The 19,734-nt window shown below is 42.7% G+C and overlaps 1 protein-coding gene across 10 annotated transcripts in view; it reads right to left on the bottom strand.

The window, feature by feature from the left end:
• Tnr (tenascin R) overlaps window positions 1-19,734 on the bottom strand; it is a 408,001-nt gene that overhangs the window by 178,884 nt on the left and 209,383 nt on the right. For 6 of the 10 annotated variants that reach the window (XM_006496746.4, XM_006496745.4, NM_022312.3 and 3 more), the window contains exon 2: window positions 15,235-15,335. The gene's annotated coding sequence lies outside the window, so the exon portion shown is untranslated. Of the gene's footprint in view, window positions 1-15,032; window positions 15,336-19,734 lie in introns of all 10 variants that reach the window. The other 4 variants (XM_006496742.4, XM_030252977.1, XM_030252976.1 and 1 more) reach the window with 1 other exon arrangement.

Below are 19,734 nucleotides of genomic sequence, written 5' to 3'. Positions count from 1 at the left end.
TAAGATTTATCTTCCCTCAAGTGGAGGGATAGAGGCCCAGAAAGAACAGAATGCCTATTCTCACTCCCTTTGGCCTTTCCTTATGCCCACGCTGTGGGATTTCAGGTTGGTTTTGTTGATACCTTATACTTACTGAAACCTATAGGGTGGGATCCAGTTACTCATACTTAAATTCTTAGGCTATTTTGATGAATTACCAGACCTGCTGGAACACACAATATCCTTATCATTGACTATCAACTGCTGCCCTATGTACCATGTTGCTTCCCTCCCCAGTCCCTATGATATACTTGTTATTTATTAGGGGAATCCTGAGTTCTTTTTCCTGGTATTTTTCATCCATGTAGAGTCAGCTCTGACAACTGTCACTCTCTTGTCACCAGTTTATCCCTTGGCTCTCTTTCTGAATTTGGGTTTAGAAAGAAAAACAGAGTGTATATAGTAATCTTCCTTTGGAAGCTAGTCTGTCTATAGAGAGCTGGCATATGTTCTCAGATACATTAGACATCCCTCCCCATGAGCTCTTTGCCTGCCTGCAGAGTACATGGTAAGGAGTACTTCCTTTTCTTGGGATGGCCATCAATGGTTGAGAAGAAGTCTTCCTCTTTGGGATCTTCGGTGTTAGAGCTGCAGGCAAACATACATTACTAAGTGATGTATCAAGATGGAACAATGTTCTCACTTGAACCATGCCCTGTCTTATACCTGTTTGTTCAGAACTCTGGTAAGGAAGAAAGATGCTATCTATGGGATTCCTTCCATAAGGTACTTCCCCAATTGTACACCTGCTTTTAGCTAAGATAACTGTTAGTAAAACCTAAGGCCTTTACTTTCCTTCTTAAACTTATAGTACACACACACACACACACACACACACACACACACACACACACACCTGTTCTCCCAGGATACTGAACTGTCTGAACTGTCTGATTCTGAAGATCTGGGATGGAGTTTGTGCTTATATTGCAAGCAAGCTTCTATGTATTTTTAACGTTGGTGGTAGAACATCCACACTGGAAACACTTCTGTTAAATAACCCCAGCCCCCCAATATGTGTAGAGGCATAGAGATTATTGAGAGGGAGAGAGATGGCCCCCAAAATACTCACACTGTAACTCTTAGAGTCTGCAAATATACTATTTTTTATGGAAAGGAGGAATTGAGGTAGCTAGTTAGCTGTCAATATATTAGTGTGTCACATAAGCCCTCTAATGTAGATGTATCCATAAGAGGTTACAGCAAGGCAATGGAAAGAGGACTCCATCAGTCAATGCTAGCTTTGTATAGGAAGGAAGGGCACAAGCCAAGAAATGTGAGCAACTATAGAAGCTGAGGGAAGCCCTGAAACAGGTCTACCCTAGAGCCTCCAGAAGGAATGTAGCCCCTCTGACACCTTGCCTTAGACCCACATCTAAGTTCTGATCTACAAATCACAAGACAATGAATGTGTATTGTCTGCAGCCCCCAGATCTGTGGCCATGTGTTATGATATCAAGATGAGTTAATACAAGCACACACTTTCTCGATGGCAGCATTGTCTCTAAACCTGAACTACTTCAACCAGATGAAAGGATTTATGGACAAGAGTGTATTTGGTCAAGATGTACAGTATTCCTTGGTGATAAATCCTAAAGTTTTAGATGCCCAAACTATCAGACTGAGTGAACAGGACCGACTGATGCCCGAGCAGGCTTGATTTTAAGTTAAGTGAGCATGACAAGCGAGCACATTGTTAAAAACTCAAACCTGATTAACTCTCTGATGAAGCACAGCATGACAAATGCCAGGCGACCAGAGTGCTGTGAACGCCAAATACAGAGCTGGGGAGAAGCCTGGGCTCCAGAAAAGCAGCCCAGGGTCACCATGGGGTCAGTGCTAACAGTGGTTTCCCTATGCAGGGAAGAACCCTACCCATGCTGGCTGTGGGATCATTTATATTCGTGAAAGAGCATAAGGGTAAAGATGTTGTGATGTTTTCCCTAGCTGTCTGGAGATGTACCTGTTCTGGGCTAAGTCTCCCTTAACTCAATTTTTGGTTATAAAAGACTATCTACTGAGATATATACTGAGTATATGTGGACGTGTGGCTCCTAGAATTCATATAAATCATGCTGTTGAGTTCTCTCATTTATTCAGTCATGGTTTTGTATACTCCATCCCTGGTTCTTTCATTCATCATGCATTTATTATGCATGTACCACATGCTTAGCACCAACGACGTATGGGTAAATGCTAGGCTGTCTCATTCCCAAGGAGCTGTCAGGATATTTAGAGAGAAAGACTTATGTTCCGAGGGTTACAGTGCCAAGTGCTCAGATCAATACTGGAGTTTTGCTCCCCGGGTGCTCAGGAATCATGGAGGAAAGTCCTAATTCAATCCAAGAATAGGGTAGAGAAGGAGTCAGAGAAGGGGAGGCAATGTTTGAGATAACCTTTACAGATGAGAATTCAGTTCAAGCAGGAGTTCCTGCAGGGGATAGAGCATAGTTTTGTGAGAGAAGGCAGCTACTCAGGATTGGGCGAGCCAAAGTGTGTACTCCACTAAGTGACTATTAGGAGATCAGGCTGGAAAGTTAAGAAGCCCGATCCCCAGTTGTTGTGTGTGACTTGTTAGAACAGCAAGGATATTGGATATGAAGGAAATTGGAGAGAGCTAAGAAAGTAGTGCAGTCATATGCGGGGTTCAGAAAGCTTCCTTGGTGGCTATGAGCAGAGTATCCCAGGGCAGGGGTGCATACAGGTGAGCTAGACAAAAGGAAGAGAATTCCAGAGTCTGAATGGGGCTGCAGACCCAAACACTCTTTTAAAGGAAAGACTTACCATGGGGATAAGTCAACATTCCAAGGGAAAGTGAGCTTTTCAAGATTTCCTCGACTTATGTTGCTCTTTAGGAAGTGACAGAAAAGGTGTGGAATGCTGAACATTGTTGGTGGTGGCCACAATATGCTCTTATGACTCTTAAAGAGTTTTATTCATGGAGACGGACCATACTATACTTAACATGCATTTTCTATTATTGCCGTGTATTGTGATTACAGGCCTGGCTCCACATTTTTATTCAGAGTCATTTATTCAGAAAATCTCTTCTTAGAATTTGAGTTCATTCTTCATTAATTCAGTGGCAGCTTTGCGTAGCCCAGTGATTGAATTACCTAATAGCACCTGCCTGAAATGATTAACATGATCGGAAGCCATGGGGCTGTGTTTGATAGAAATGATTTGTTTCCTGATGTTGTAATTTTATTAAAGGGGGACCCAGTGAACCACCCTGACAAACAGAGGCAAGGTCCTGGTTTCCAGCAGGTACCTGAGAGGTTAACGAGCAATTAGCGACTAACAAATGACAACACGGCTCAGGGGAAAGGTTCTGATTCTTAAGCAATAGGTCAACGTCACTGAGAAAATAATACATTTTAAGAAGAACTGTGTGGCCCACATCCCATAAAAGGGGTGATAGGCAAAGAGGGGGGGACCCTCCATGTGACCTCATTCTCTTGAGAGATTCCGAAGTAGATCAGGTAGAATGGAACTGCTTAATCTTCCCTGGAGGAATAGGATGCATTTCTGGCTTTCTCTAAGGCAAAAACGAGCATCAACAGGACCTGAAATTTCCTCCTTAAGTAACTCCGACATTGTACTTGAACCTCCTGGTACGCTGCTTATTTGAGGAAGAGTGGGGGTTAGAAGGATGAGGAACGATTGGGACCTGGGCTGTTGAAAAATATTTTATTGTTTCATTCAGGAATGGAAAGCATAGTTTTATTTTTAATACATTGTTAAGCAATTATTCTCTCCTTTAAATGGCTTTGATTGAGACATGTGTATAACCTCTGTGCCAACTAAGGGCAGAAATGGTCTGTACTTCCTGAAACATAAATTGAATATTGCTATAGTTTTGGCACTTTTTAATCTCTGAGTATCTGGAAGAGCAAACCAGTATATCTGAAGGCTGGTAAGGAGAGACTTTCAAATATAACCTGAAGGTGCCAACCCCTCCCCTCCATAATCCATATCCATCCCCATAATTAGAGGTAATTTGAATCTCTATTTGGACATTTTCCTTCCTATACCCCTGACACAGATTTTAGTTCTTGTACTGCTTTATTCTTCCATTCTGGAAAAAGTAGGATTCCTGTGCTAACATTTACCATTTGGCATTCTTAAAATCATTTGCTGCTGGAAGATTGCTTAAGCCAGTTGTGTGATTCCTCATTGGACAGAGGACCTTGTATGCAGGCTGAGAAGGAGGGGCAGGCAGTCAAGGATAATCAAATCCTACTGTTAGGGGAGAGCCTCTCAAGTATACTGTAACGGAATATGCTTTCCTCACCATTGTTATAACCATATACAGAATATAGGTTGACCCTTTGTAGAAAAATAGTAACGTTTCATAGTAAGTTTTAAAAATACAGAATCGGACCCCATCTCCTCCACCCCTGCAACCAGTCTTAGGAGTCTGAATATTCGTAGTATCTTTCTCATTGGTTTTGATGCTGTCGGTTCCAGAGGCAAAAAGCATCTGGATTCCTCCCATATCTCCTGGGGCAGGTGATGAACCTATTTAACTGTCTCTGATTCTTTAGTAAGCCTGTATCTTGGTCATGCCTTCCAGATGCCTGGTATGCTCTGGGGTCATTTATGCAGAGCCGGTTGACCTTTGGTCACTCCCCCAGGCTTCTTTCCGCAGCAGTACAGGCAGTAGTGGCAGTTCCCTAGTTCCTTCCCAGAGCTTAAAACAGAAGAAAAGCACAAGCTGGCACAGGCGCTCTTCCTCATCAGAGAACTTAGGGTCGAGCACCGAACCCTGGAGAAATGAGCAGCTGCTGTCCTCTATAGACGGAGTGTTAGTGCTGTGCATGTGTACAGGTACTTGCATGTGTGCCTGTGAGTGGATAGATGATAGATTCAGAGACAGATATATGATAGATAAATGATTAATAAATAATAGGTAGAAATACATATATGGAAAGAGAGAAGATAGTCAGTTGCTTCGTTCTTTCACTTTTCCAGAAAACTTACACAACTTCCGGACTTGTTTACACATCTGCTCACAGAAGTACTATATAGGAGCCAGTGTGTTATTATTCCCATGTTAATGCAAACTTTAGATTGTAAACTCAAATTGATGTTTCTGCCAGGTCTTTATATCCTGGACTGGGCTTTGTGCTTGTTACATGCCTGGTGTAAGCAAGAGAAACTGTGTGAAGCTAGGCCCTAGTAAACTCTCTCAGATACCTCACCTCACACATGAGACCTACCTGAGGGTCTACGTGCATTCACCCTCAAGCCCCATTCCCTGTTGGTTTCTCCCACTCTCGTTGCAAATGCCATCACAAGCTCTTGATGTTAGTGTAGCCATCCGTGTTTCCATTAAGATCATTATCTTTGTCCAGGGTCCATTAGAACTCCTGGTCTAATGAGGATTTGGGGTGCAGCTGGTCATTATTTCCCTAGTCACCCACAGCTTCAGCCGTGGTGATGGATGCTCTGCATACTATTCTCACCTGCATCACACATCCCTCTTATTTCCATTAAGATGATCATCGCTCCCCCACCTCCGTAGTCATCATTACAACTCCATTACCTTTTAGCGCCATCTACATTAGAACTCCATTACCTTTCACACAGCTGCCATTACCTCTCTTATCGCCCCCTCTACATTTCAGTTGCCCTCACCATCTCCTTTACAGCCACCAGCTTTTCAATTACAGGTCCATTATCTTTATTATCACCTCAGTTACAATCATAATTGCTCCCATAACAATTTTAACATCTTTATCCACCCCCTCTCCAATGTAAGACCCTGGCCACCTTTGATAAAGCTCCAGGCATTCCCATTATACACTAGACATGTACCCCAACATCTCCATTAGTGTTAGAAGTCCTTTCCTTTCCTTCATCAAATGACCCATGATAATGTTAACTGCAGAAGATCGGGCACTTTCCACAGTAATTCCACCATCTCCTCCGTTACTCTTATTTACAGCTCTCTCCTCCACTCTTAGATCTCCTTCCACACCAAACAGCAACGATGCTCATCTTCAAGACAACTCATCCTAACAGGCAGGCCTCTTTTGCAGTGGCCTGACTCAAGGAGACCTAACTACCAATGTCTTCTCTCATTTTTCAAAATCACATGGGTAGAGGGCTAAGGGATGAATGCATTCCCCAGGGAGGAGTCCGTTCTTTCCTTCCACTGTACAGACTAGAGGGATTGAACTCAGACTATTAGACTTGGCAACAAATACCTTTACCTATGAACCATCTTGATGGACCTTCAGTGTCTTCCTCACAAAGCAGTCAGGGTCATCCTTTTTCTGGTGTTCTGGTATGGCGTTCTTTGCTCATCTAGTTGTGAGCTGCTGGTGGACTGGCTCTCATTTCCTTCCAGGAGCACTTAGCATGTGGCCCGAGTTAACATTCAGTGAGCAGAGCTTACTGATTGAGCACATTCATCACTACTCTTCCTGTATCCTCACACTCACCATCAATTTTTGTTGCATTGATCACATGAAACTCTCATCAATACACTCTATCATTCTGTTACCTCCTAAGGATGAATACATCTACTCTTCCCTCCTCAGGTCATTATCTCGATATTTATCATTCTTCAGATACAGTGGCTCCATTATAGCCAGTGCTAATCCTTGATTAAGGGGCTAGGGCACTCAATGTCCTGCTTCCCTTCCAGAGCAAATTTCCACTCCCACGAGGAGCCAGGGTCTCTTTCCCACCAGCTATGTCATGACCACTCTCTTAACAGAAATTCTTATTGCACTAGTGATATGTACTCACGAAGCTGACTGTGACAAGACTCAAATGACAAAGAACATCCCACTCACCATGTTGATGCCTAACTATATGATTATTCAGGGCAGTGCTTATATGAAAGAGCTCTGAACTGACACCTCCTGGGTCTGATTCTCTGATCTGCTACTCCCTGGTTTAGGGAGATTATTTATTAATACTTTTCTAGACCTTGGTTTTCTAAGCTGTAAAATGGAAATAATAACAGTGCCCTGTACTATCAGTTACTGGGAGGTACAATGAGTGAATAAATATGAAGTATAAAATATAAAGTAACCCAAACAGCACTTAGACTAGGGACAATATTCACAAACTGTAACTTCTAGGGGCCCTAAATTCCCCCTGAACTGAAATGATTCTTAAAGTTCTAGACTGAACATTCAGTGTGCCTGAATTCTGGTAGCAGATTACCAGAGTTCTCATCATTACAGTTCTTAAATCATTTTCTGACTTTAGGGCTCTCTGCTGACTCAGCAGGAAACTGTAGCCATTCCTTGGCCTGTGGCCACAGTTATGGGAGAGATCGCTGGGAGCTTTCCTCCCCAGGTCTGATGAACACTTTCTGTAGTATTTCTGTGGCTGGGTCTGACTTTTTTGCACATAGAGTGAGCCTGCCCACTGTTTGGCAAAGGCTCATAAATATCCCTGATTTGCACTACTCCTCCTTCCGGCTGCTGGCTGAAGTGAGGCTAAGCTTTCTTGGGTGGCCCTTGAACATGGTCAACAGTAATGTTAGAATCGATCTTAGCTGCTCAAGCAGATTTGCTGCCCCCACCTCTCCTCGACCTCACCATCTACTCCCCCACCTCCACTAACGATAGTTTCTACCTGGTAGCTATCCAGACCATCACCCAAATCTATCCACGTACCGTGCTTACCCTTAGCTCTGCCTTTACTGGAGGAATACCATGTCCTACATGCATTTCACCCTCTTCCATCATCATTTCTCCATCTCTTCTGTGTATAAACTTCTTCTAGTGGCTCTTAGACAATAGCAAAATATCTACTAAAATCATTAGTATTCCAGTGTGGATAAACAAGTATCTTGGGGTATAATTGCTTTGAAAGAAGAACCTGGCAGGCTCCACCTTCACAAAGATGTATGGCAGAGTTTCAGGAAATATTGTGGAACTGGTATTATTTGTTTTCTAAAAATCTGCGTGGGGCTGATGGTGGCATGATGGTTAATTTTCTGGGCAGGGATGTTTCACAACATCAATTACAATACACTTCAGGAGGCCATAGAATTATCTTGAAATCTGTCTGTTGTGTTGTCCTTAACATACTCACCTCTCCGTACATTGCAAAGGATTCCAGATCCTTCAACTGAAAAAACTTGTTGAGGATCTTCTGCGGGGTCTTTATATCTAATTGCTAGAGAAGTCAGGTGTCAGTGCCAGTCTGGTGATGGTAATAAGTCAAACACAGAAGGACAAGGACCACATTGCACTTATGTATAGAGGCTGAAAGGTTGATATCACTGAAAGGCATAGAATAATGCTTTCTGGCATCTAGGAATGGTGTGTGGGAGGCAGATTTCGAGAGGATGCTGACAAGTACGGAGTACAGCTAGATGAGAAGGATAATTCCTAATGGTCTGGAGCATAGTAGAGTGACCATGGTTCACAAACACTAATTAAATGTCTCAAAACTGCTATAAGAGAGATTTTGAAAACTCCCAAGACAAAGAAATGATAAATGACTGAAGTGATAGGTACACCAATTACCCTGATCACTACATAGTCTATATGTGAGGTGAAATGTTACTCTGCATTTCATAAATACGTGCAATTACTATGTGTCAGAAATGATCTTTTTTATTTCAGTCTTTAAGGTGTGAGGTTACCAGGGCAAGCAGCATCCTTCTTAAGCAGACTGAGGAAAGGCTGCCTCACTATGCCATCACAGAGACAGAGCAAGCCAGTTCTGGGCTAATGTCACAGAGGTGACTCGGATCACAAAGGCATTGCCTCCCTTCATCATTGGCCTTTGGCCCAGGGCTGGCACAGGCACTCATGGAGACAAAAGCAGTTATGTCAGCTACTCTGAAATCATCACACCATCACTATCTCTGTTCCTTTTCCCTTCTTCCTCTTTAGTCTCTCCAAACCCACTTCTCCAAAGCCCCATGTGCTAGCCTCACATGCCCTTCCTGGGTATATCTCCCCTATGCATCCAAGGCTCAGCTTGATGGCACAACTTCTGTTCTGAAGTTGTCTTTGGTCATCAGCTCCAAGCATCTTCTGATAGTTGTCCTGTTTGGGACAGTACTGGATATTCTGCAATGCACTGTGATGTTCTGAATGTCTTCGGGGCTTATAATTGCTCTCTTGACCAAATCCTAAGCTCTCCACAAAACAGGAAGTGTGATTTGTACTCTAGTTTGTGGCCCAAAGTACAAAAATTTATATTCCATTCAAAATTACTCCAAAGACTTGCTGTGTCTTTTACCCCTCTCTCCCAACTCCCCACATTGATCTTGCCTTTCACTTTATCTAATTCATTCCACCATATTCTTCTTCTCTTCTCTGCTGCCCACATGCCACAGGTCAGTCATACTCAGCCACTTAGTACACATGCTAGATGGGAGAGTTCTGATCCCTGATTTCCTGGAGGAAGCTATAGCTTGCATTGACAATGTGGGTGCTACACAAAGCTGTCTTTGGTTTGGCATATAAAGATATATATATATATATATATATATATATATATATATATATATATATATATAGAGAGAGAGAGAGAGAGAGAGAGAGAGAGAGAGAGAGGGAGAGAGAAGAGAGAGAGCATATGGTGGCAGAGGGTTGACAGAAGAGCGACAGAGTTTACACATCAAGGAACTCAATCATAAACCTGTGTAAGTACCAGTTAACTCCTTGCAACCTATTTTTGAAACTACAGCACAGATATTTTCATCTGGGGCCAAGCATGGACAATTTAAACTTGCTTTGATGACATACATGCCAACGGATAAGTCTACATGAGCTTTTCCAACATAGACATCACTCCTGCTTTTGATCAATTCTCATCTGTATGTTGCAAGGCAATTTCAGTAAGCACTTAGCTTAATCAATTTGTATCTGCACATTGACCTTCGGGACTGTGTTCGTGGCTCCTGGCACTCAGTGCGCATTGTGATTCTGTCTGTTCGGGCGATGTTGTTCTCAATGTTTGTACATGGCTCTATGTTTAGCCAATGTGATCATGTGTTCCCTCCCTTCAGCCGCTTCCCTTTCCCAGAGAGATGCAAACTGTGTGGCTTACAGAACATATTTTTAAAAATTATTTCCCTGAAACCTGGAGAGCTGTGAAGTTAGGCATTCCGGGATAATAAAAGTAGTGGGGAAAATAAAAATTTTTTATCAGCTTGTTTACACAATTATGTAAATGATGAGCACTTATACATGGCTGATTCCTCAATTATTCATGGTTTGAAGCTCTTGAAAATTCAATTCAACTAAATAACCTTTCTCTCAGTGCTCACGGTGAGCAAGGTACTGTAATTTGCAAAGGGGGAGAGAGCGATACAATTTGATCAGAAACATTACAGAAATGAACAATAAGTGCAGTACACATCGAGTAAGCTCGATAAGAATAGCACAACACATGCTCTGGGGTTTTAGGGCAGAAGAGACATCATCTATCCCAGTGTAGTTGTGGAGGATGGAGAAGGCGAGTCTGGAGCTCTCATCCATGTACAAAGCTGTGTTGGGTTCAGGTCCCAACCATCCTGTCTGAACTGTTAGATCAGCTTCCTTTTTCATGTCCTCTCACATTGCTGCTCCACAGTGATCTTTCTAAAAAGGCAATTTGATTGTGCTATGCCTTAGCTCTAAATTCTCTCTTTCCCCTACTCTCGACAAGGAGTTAAAGTTTCTAATGTGTCACATAGAATGTGCACCCTCAGTATGCCTTGCTTCCCTGGTGGGCACAGTGCCCACTAAACTTCACATTACCTGGGCCCCAGTGACCTCATTTCCTTTTCCCATGCCGTTCATTCCACGCAGACAGATCCACTCTTTTGTTCTTTTCCCCTCATGTGTCCCCTCCTGTCCAACTTGCTTGGCTCCTATCCAGAAGGCACAGCTGTTGATTCTCAGTGCACCTCTCCATTGTATTCAGCACCACCTCTCCATTTATCCCAGTACTGGGTCATTTGGGGCAGAGACTAGGCATCCTTGATATCCTGATAAATCTACCCTGCATGGGATCCAAATGCACAGTGGTCATGGCACATGCTACTTACTAAATGTATTTCTGCCAAGTCACAATGCTTTCACTGTGTGGGTGAGTAGGCCACCTCTTTTTGTCCACACGGTTAAAGACCGAGTAATGTGCTATGTAAATGTAGAACCTTCTTCCACAGAGCTTAGATTAAGAGAAGGCAACAGAGGTTCAGTGGAGCAAGAGAAAGCTGCTTCTATTTGTTTAAATGGAAACAAGTCTTCTCTAAACAGAGAGAGAAAGGCTTACAGAGAATAAAATATAAATAAGAAAAGAGACATTGGATCAGACTTTGGGGGAGAAGAATAAAGCAGGAACTGGGGGGGGGGAGTGAACCTTGGCAAGGGTTGGAGTAGAGGATGGAGTGAAACAAGTCTTTGTATACAGCCCAAGGTTTGGCAGGGGAAGAGGGCTGGCCAGCAAACTCATGTACCTAACAGCACTGAGTTTTCACAGCCATAGACGTTGAAAGAAAACCACAAATACAACACTAGCAACACACTGTAATGAGAAGTGACCTTCCAGGCAATGTGCTTGCCATGAAAGTGCATCACAATTGGATGGGTGATTAACTTCTCAGGGGTGCAGGGCTGAACTCAGGGGCTGAGGCCCCTGACATTTCTTTTGTAGTCCTCCACATCAAACAGTCTTTGAGCCCATACTGACTGGAGTTTGAGATAGAATCAAACATGATCCTGGGGGCTGACCTCTACTGAGCTGCTGCAATCCCCACAGCTAAAGCAAGCTATGCCTACTCAGCTGAGATATTTGGTTCTGGCCATGGTTTAAAGCACTAGAAACCACCCAATAATCTGGGAGTGAAGGCTGGGCTAAACTGGGAACTTGTGGGGCCACAGTGGAAGGACAGGTTTGTCCACCCTACTACCCAGGCCTCAGCGTCCTCCTCTTTGCTGTCTCCTGAGGCTCCTTGGTTCTGCTCAGGGAAACACCTCAGCAGGAGACTCCTGACCCCAGTGCAAGGGTGAACTCAGTTTACTTTCCTTTGAAAAGATGAAAGCTGTGCTGTAGACTGCACTTGTGCATTTCCAAGGAAGCTTAGACCATCCATATCCAAAGGAGAAAGCTTGAGTTAGGAGTTTCACTATGTTCTGGGGATGCAAAATCTGGTGTGAGAAGAGACAAAAGGGAAGATATGCCCACCTGTTTGGTTTGTTTGCAATATGTTTACCTCAATTTCCGGGGGGGGGTTCCTTTTATGTTCACTTTCAACTTTCTTTGCTTTTCCCATTCTGTTTTTACCTCTCCCACCCCCCCAAAAATTACAGAAGAGTATTAAATTAAATTGGAATGTTCTATCTATTTATTTGATCAACACATCTGTTTTTCCTAAAAATGAATCAACCTATGATTTACATATTCAGGCAACAGAAATGCATTATCTTATCATTTTCTGTTGTATCCACCCAAACTCTGCTATTACTGACGTTAATGTTGAACTAAATGACTTAAAGTAGTAGTTGCTCAACAAAGGTTGTTTCCTGAACTTAAAGTTCCCAGAAAGTATGGGGAGGACACTGAGAGGATTTCCTGTAGGCTCTTGAAATGAAAATATACAACTCTTTGGGCTCCTCATCACCAACCTAACTTTCCTTGAAAATATAGGATCAACAAGACCATTGACATAGAATACTAGCCTTTTAGAGATGAAAGGGCCCCAAAAGATACAAACGAACCCACTTGTAGGCTTCAGGGCATCAGGGGAGAAGGCAAAATGCTTCAGAACCTGCCTGTAGTCCAGAGCAGCCACGAAGCTGGGAGCTCAGTGCCCCAAATATCACATTTGTCTCAATTTGGCAAGAAGCTGAAAGCCTATCTGGGGCCATTTAAGTTCTAATGTTATTAAGGGCTCATCTAATCAGCTCTTAAAATAAGCTGCTCACAAATGCATGGGGACCGAGGGTAAGAGAGAAGCAAGTTGATCCAGGCAGTTTGACCCAGCCCGGTGAGCTTACCTTGGTCTAAATTGCTAAAGAGCCACGGGGTCACCTGGCTTCCTTCCTGTTTGGTAACTTCTGCAAGTCAAAGTCTATGCCAAGCAGCATTTGCAAAAGAGATTTATAAGTGTGTGGGAGAGAGAGTTAATCTACATAAGCCATGTTCTCTGGAGAGGCCCACCGTGCACATGTGACAAGGCTTGGCAGGGAAAGATGAGCTGGTTTCTATGCCTGGGGGTGGCTTTCAGATATAACTGCCAGAAAATGGTGATTCTGAGAATTACCTCTGAATCAATTTCTGCAGAGTTCTAAGATGTTCTAGCCTCAGGGGACCCAGCAGAACTACCATCCCTGTCCTGGGCCCCTGTTATCTGCCTTTCGAAATCTTCTCCATTCCATCTTGATTTGGCTTTCCTTAGGAACAGGAGCTTTAACCAGCCCTAGACTGAGATGGATCATAACCCTGGTGTGGATATTGTGCTCGTGAAGTCTGGCTTTATCCTCTGGGTCCTCTTTAAATAGCAGGCTTATATCAAGTCTAGATGCTTCAGCCTCTGCATCATTTTCGAAGGCTACGACTGAGAGGCCAGGGGACTAGACACTGGAATGATGATGCCATTTCCAAATGTGATGGTGACACTTGTCTTTTCCTGATGCTCCTCTTAGGCAATGTATTTCTTTTACCACTTAGGGTCTCATTCATGAACCTGGGGCCTCTCTTGAATCCTTTTAATTCCTTGAGCAAAATCCTCAGATAGCAGGGATGGATGCAGATATGAGGAATTCTTATCATATTAAGGGTTTCCTCATATCTAAAGCAATATTTTTAAGTCATTTATTCAACATCTATGTTTAGAAGAGACTCTAGATCTTCTGCTGGCATTGAACCCTTAGAAGTTGGTTCACAAATCAACTGCTTTTATTTGAGGAAGTCTTTTAGATGTGAGTTTTAGTCTTCCCCCAGTGCAAATGGTTTGACACTATTTTTTCATATATACAACTGTTTTCTCAGAGTAGAGTTCAGGTAAGTAAGTCTATCTAAATACAGGACACTTTTGTGACAGGTAGCTCCCACTACTGCCTAGCTGGTCCAACCTGTTCCAGCTTTATGTGGTTGCAGGCATATCTATCTCACTCAGCTGGTAGCCTTGAACCATCAGATTCACCAACCCACCCTGAAATATGAATGGCTGGAACCCTGCTTAAATATGATAACGTTTCTTGAGGCTTTAAAGAACTAAGAAAGAAAATGGCCAAGGGATACTTTATGGTTAAGTGTCCTCAACTGAGGCAGGATGCTGCTGAGGACATTATGGGTGGATTCCAGTGTGGAGCTTCAGAGGAGACAGGTATTGTGTCTGTAGAGTGCTGGGAGGGACATCAAATACATGGCAAGTACACAATGGGGCACAGGAAGAAAATGAGTTTTTCCTCAATAAACTTTCGAACTGTGTAAATAAATAGCGAGAGAAGGTTGGAAGATATAATATAATCATTGCTTTTCACAATAAAAAAAAGGCAAGAAATGAAAAACAAAACAGACACACCTGTTTGAAAACTTCTCCATTTGGTGAATAAGGTTTGATTGCCCATGCAAGTTATTGAGGGAGCAAAATATTCATTGTGCCTGTCAACTCAGAATCCTCAGAGCCTTTCCTGTGGACCATTTTTTAGAGGTTATTATTTCAAACCCAAATTTTTTCAGACATATATATGTGGTAGGAAAAAGGAATTAGGAAAGCTTTTAAATTAAAAGAAATAAAACGACAGGTTTTCTTCCAGCCATATAAATAGTTATGGATAGAGATAAAGAGATGGATATTTTTTCATAATACTTTATTAGGGGTTTTGGAACTCTGGAATTTTTAGAGTCAGGCTGGTGAATAATTTAGCATTGATTCATGCAGGCCTGGTACAGGCACACTGGGCTGAGAATCAAGTCTAGCCTTTTAGAGGGACTGAGCTCACTAAGACATTTTTATTACCAACTACATCATGAAATGCATTTCAGAACAATTTTATGAGTAGCCAAAATCTTAGTACCTGGTTTCTTGAGTGATTTCAGGGACCATGTGAAGCCCAGAGGAGCTGACGCTGTTGGCCAACTCATTTCATGGAGAGTATCCCCAAGGCTGTTGTTTCAGTGACAAAAGGTCTCGGGTCCCGGGGAATACGCAATTCCTACTGAAAGCCTTAAACTGGCCATTGGCATGATGGATAGGAAAAGGTCCACAGCACACAGTACCTCGTGATGTCGTCCTCTCTGATGGTTTCTCTTGACCACGTGCTCTGTGACTCTAACTCCAGATGAGATCTGACCTCTGAGCAATGAGTTGATGCAGACACCTGCAACAGGAATGAACATGTAGCTTTAAGAGGAGAACCTCAGTTTCCCTATTCTTTCCTTTTAAGTGAATTTAGAGGCAGACCACATAGCTCTCTACAAGAAAGGAAATTACTGCTTATTAAGTGATTGGTTTCTCTCCAGAGTTTCATTTATATATTTTATTAATTCTTTTTCTTATGTTTCTCAAGCTTTTGGAAAAAAATGACAAATATATGAGGCAAAACTGCAGAATCATTATAAATCCAGAAATATATTTTATATCACAAGTTCAGCAACTTTAAAAGTGGTGGTGTAAATACTTGATCTGATAGCAGCAAATGTTTGCCACTTCCTCCAAGAAGCCTGCCATCCAACACCTTCCACAAAAGGGAGTCCCCTTTACCCCCTTAATGCCTTCAGCACGTTGAACACTCCTTCATGATGAAAGTTTATCAGTCTCTTTGTCTGTTCAACTTATCACTGCAGATCCTCAAGGACCTTCTGGACTGTCCTCAAGGTCAGAATCTTTGTCCTCCTCCTACTTTATTGGATCCTGTCCAAGCATAATACTAACACAAGAAAGCTCAATAAATAACAAACACATGGATGCAGAAGAATCCTGTCTGGCTAGACACACCGTCACCCTAAAGCATGGCTATTTACTGCAAGTGGAAGCTTCCGTATAAGGGTATTGTCACCCTTTTTAATCAGGGGCACTGTGCAGAGCTTGGACGGGGCTCCCCCTACACAGTTTCTACGGATCTGTCAATGCAGTTGGTGGCTTGATAATTAAGCCTTCAAGGACTTCCCGCTCACAAATGCGACTAAGCCTTCTCCAAAAGGGACACTAAGCCTTAGGGATCTCATTTGTAGATGCCTAAAGAGAATGCATTTGCAAAAATTGGTTGCAATCTAAAGAAGGAAGCAGCAAGTGTTCTGCTAAGACCTAGGCATCTTATTTAAATTGTCCTTGGATGAATACTCCTTCCCAGGAGGCCTTCCTGGAACCCCAGGGGTAGGAAGTGTAAAGATAGTCTGGTCTTAGAAGGGTCAGCCTGGAGAGTGGGGCTACAGGCACTGTGGGGCTATATCATTAGAAGTGGGTTTGCCGGTAGTGGGGACAGAGGTTACAGATTGTATACATGGTGGGTATTTTCCTCTTCCAATTAGAATCTACCTGCTCACCAAAAGGAAGCACTGCAGGTGATTTGAGAGTAAATCTGGATCTATACAGAATTTTCCCTTTTCTCATCGAACAGATAGCTCTAACACTAAGCAATCTCTCTTTCCATGGAATTAAAAATCCCTCTCCTATTTTGTCCACCCATTGTCCTGTCCTCTAGGTGTGTGGTCACTTCACTCTGGGAGAGCTGGACTAATCTTTTTTGAACCAACTATGTTAATGTTACTGAATGTGTTGGTGAAATCCTCTTCTGTTCAGTTCACTTAACTCCAAATACCTGCAGCGTGCCTGTCATTACTCGCCTCTCTAACAAAATATAGGGACGGTCATATTTCACTCAACTAACATGTTTATCATGTTTCAAATTTCTCCACTTGATATTCTTAAATTATAAAGTGATGAGCATGTATAAGGGAGTCATTATAAAGACACACATGGGAAATCTTGGCATTTCTCACCGTGTGGTTCTTTAATAGAGTGGACTCTATTCTCCCACTCTGTTTTCAGATTGAGCTGGGACAGAGGACACAGAAATGACCGGGTCCTCTGGTGCCTCCTTACTTTGGGAAGAAGCCCAGACCGTTGGATCAGTTCTTTGCATGTGAGCTGCCACCAGTGAGTAGGTGGGCACAACTTTGGGCAAAAAAAAAAAGTTTCTATGGCTGAAGGGGATTCTTGGGCCACCTTTTCCAGTATCTGTTGGGGGCAGTGCCCAGCTGAAGTGTCTCCTAGTACCAGCAATGTATACCTTCCCTCCTTCTTGTTCATTTAAATCTAATTACACAGATACCACAGGTATACAGAGTGGTTTTGTTAGTAGCCATTCTAAAATCCTATTCAGCTTGCTTTGACTAAGCATACAACCACCATGACCACCCCCCCCCCCACACACACCTAGTTTATTTGTGTATCCATATACAGCCTGTAACAGAATATACATCAAGTAATTTTCAGGGCAGTCTCCTTCCTTCTCTATGACTTGGCTCTCTCACTTCCTCTTCCCTGAGCAATGTTATCTTCAATCTGCACAACTGCTGCACATCCTTCTAGACTTTCATTCAGCGTATACTACATAAGGCCTATAAGAATGTGGGTGCATGAGATGATTTCCTTTTGTGGTCACTGGTGAAGCCCGTTAGACATGTGAAACTAGACGGAGACTCTGCTGTCAAGGAGTTCTTCCCTGTGGCACCAGGCAGTTACAGTACTGTAAGGCAATTTCCTTTTGGAGCCATCAACCAAATACAGGGCGAGTTCATCTAGAAGGTTAGAACCAATGCATTGGGCACTGTGAGTCTAGCATGGTGCTCTTCTCTGTTTAACCAGTTTTTAAAGCATGGTTTAAGCGGTGGACTAAGAAAGGGTCATATTGAATTTGAGCTAGATTGTGCCAGTTTTCCTGCAGTCATAACCACATTTGCTCTGTCAGAATGTAGCTCACCATAAAGTGGTTTAACACATATTAGCTCATGAATCGGTCCAATTAATTTGATTAACCAGTTGTACAGCTCTGTGTTATCACACAAGGGCCTTATCTTAGGGAAATTTTTCATATAGCTGGAGAGAAGAAGGATTGTTGTGACGGGAAGTGAAGAGGGCACATCATAACAGAGGCACATTGACCTGTGGTAAGTCCCAGAGGCTTAGCTGAAGTACATATCACATCTGGGTTCATGCTGTCAGATGCTCTCAACCTTTCCAGTTCTAGGGAGTCCAGAGGTGAGGGGGCACCGGAGGCATATTCAAAGGTCAAAGGGAAGGGCGCCTGACTGGGCAACTTCAGTGAACCAGTATGTATGGTTTTTTGTTTGTTTGTTTGTTTGGGTTTGGTGTTTTGTTTTGTTTTGTTTTGTTTGCATCTGTTCACTCCCGTTGTTCACCTGTACACTCTCTGATGCCCAGCATTTTCTAAGGTCAACTTGTAACAGTTCACCTTTGAGGAAAAAAAAATCTAAGAAATATTTCCAGAAAATGTTTCGTATATATACCTTCCTCATCAAATGCTGACCTTCTTGTACTAAAAATGAGTTCAGCTACCCAAGGGGCTTGGCTCTGTCTTTGTAACATGCGCTCCCTCTTCTTGACTGACCAGGCAGGATCTAAGCGTCTGCCCAGTGCAGGGAGCACTGCCCAAGAGACCACATTGACCTCAATCATAGACTGTCTCAAAGCTTGGCGTGTGTCTCCCCTGTGGCTTAGGTGAAACATGGGCAGAAGAAAGGCACCTGCCAGGCTGGGCACAGCAATCAAACACTGCTCAGGTTTCAGATTTCATAGCAAGAGTTCATGTTGGTATTCCGTATAATCTTTGAACTTGACTGGCATGGATTTATGTACTGCTAACTGTTGTTGACAGTCCAGTAATGGCCATTGATTCTAAGGATGCCGACCAGCTCTAGACAAAAATCAACCAGTATCTGAAAGCATAATCAATTCTTTTCCTCTCTCTCAATTTTCTCAGCAGGTTGTTGCTGAACAATGGACCAGATTGTGAATGATCAATAAATTGTGCTTAGTCATCAACACAATAAAACAGGAACCTCAGGCAGCTACTGGTGATCCAACTCATAGTCTCTCTGTCTCCCAAAGTTTCTTACCTGGAGGGATCTTGAATGCCTACTACTTTAGATACCTACTTTGAGACATAGATATGTGAATATTTCTTAGGAGGAATTGTTTGACCAACTGGTATTGGCAAAACTGTGATTCAGTGTGCAGGATGTAGAAGTTGATGAATTCTCCATTTTTTACCCACTTACATGCGAAAATTAGCCAATGCCTGTGATTAAAGCAACCAGCATTTGTTGTCTAATAGTTCCTGTGGGACCATTGAGACTTCAAATAATGCCTTATAGGTCTGCCTCAGAGTCCTCATGATATTTTGGTGAGTCCAAAGTCATCTGAAGATCCACTAGATATAGTCTATTTCCAGAATAGGTATTTTTGTAACATTAGTAGTTATTGATTCCCAGTTTCTCCCCATGGGTTAGTTGACTTTCTTCACAACATGATGATGGCTTACTCCAGAGTTAGCAGTCTAAGGGAGAAGTTGGGAGTCACAATGCCTTTTGTAACTGTTCTTGCCATCATTTCTACCATATTCTAATATACATGGTAGGTCGATTTAATGTGGAAAAAGCCAGAACAAAGATATAAATACAAGACTGCACCAGCTAGTGGATACCTGAATGCCAGTCACTACAATGGCTTTTTGCTTTGTCCATAATCATGAAGGT

Source organism: Mus musculus, chromosome 1 (assembly GCF_000001635.26).
Source record: "Mus musculus strain C57BL/6J chromosome 1, GRCm38.p6 C57BL/6J".
Taxonomy (NCBI): domain Eukaryota; kingdom Metazoa; phylum Chordata; class Mammalia; order Rodentia; family Muridae; genus Mus; species Mus musculus.
This window is presented reverse-complemented; position numbering and strand designations above follow the sequence as displayed.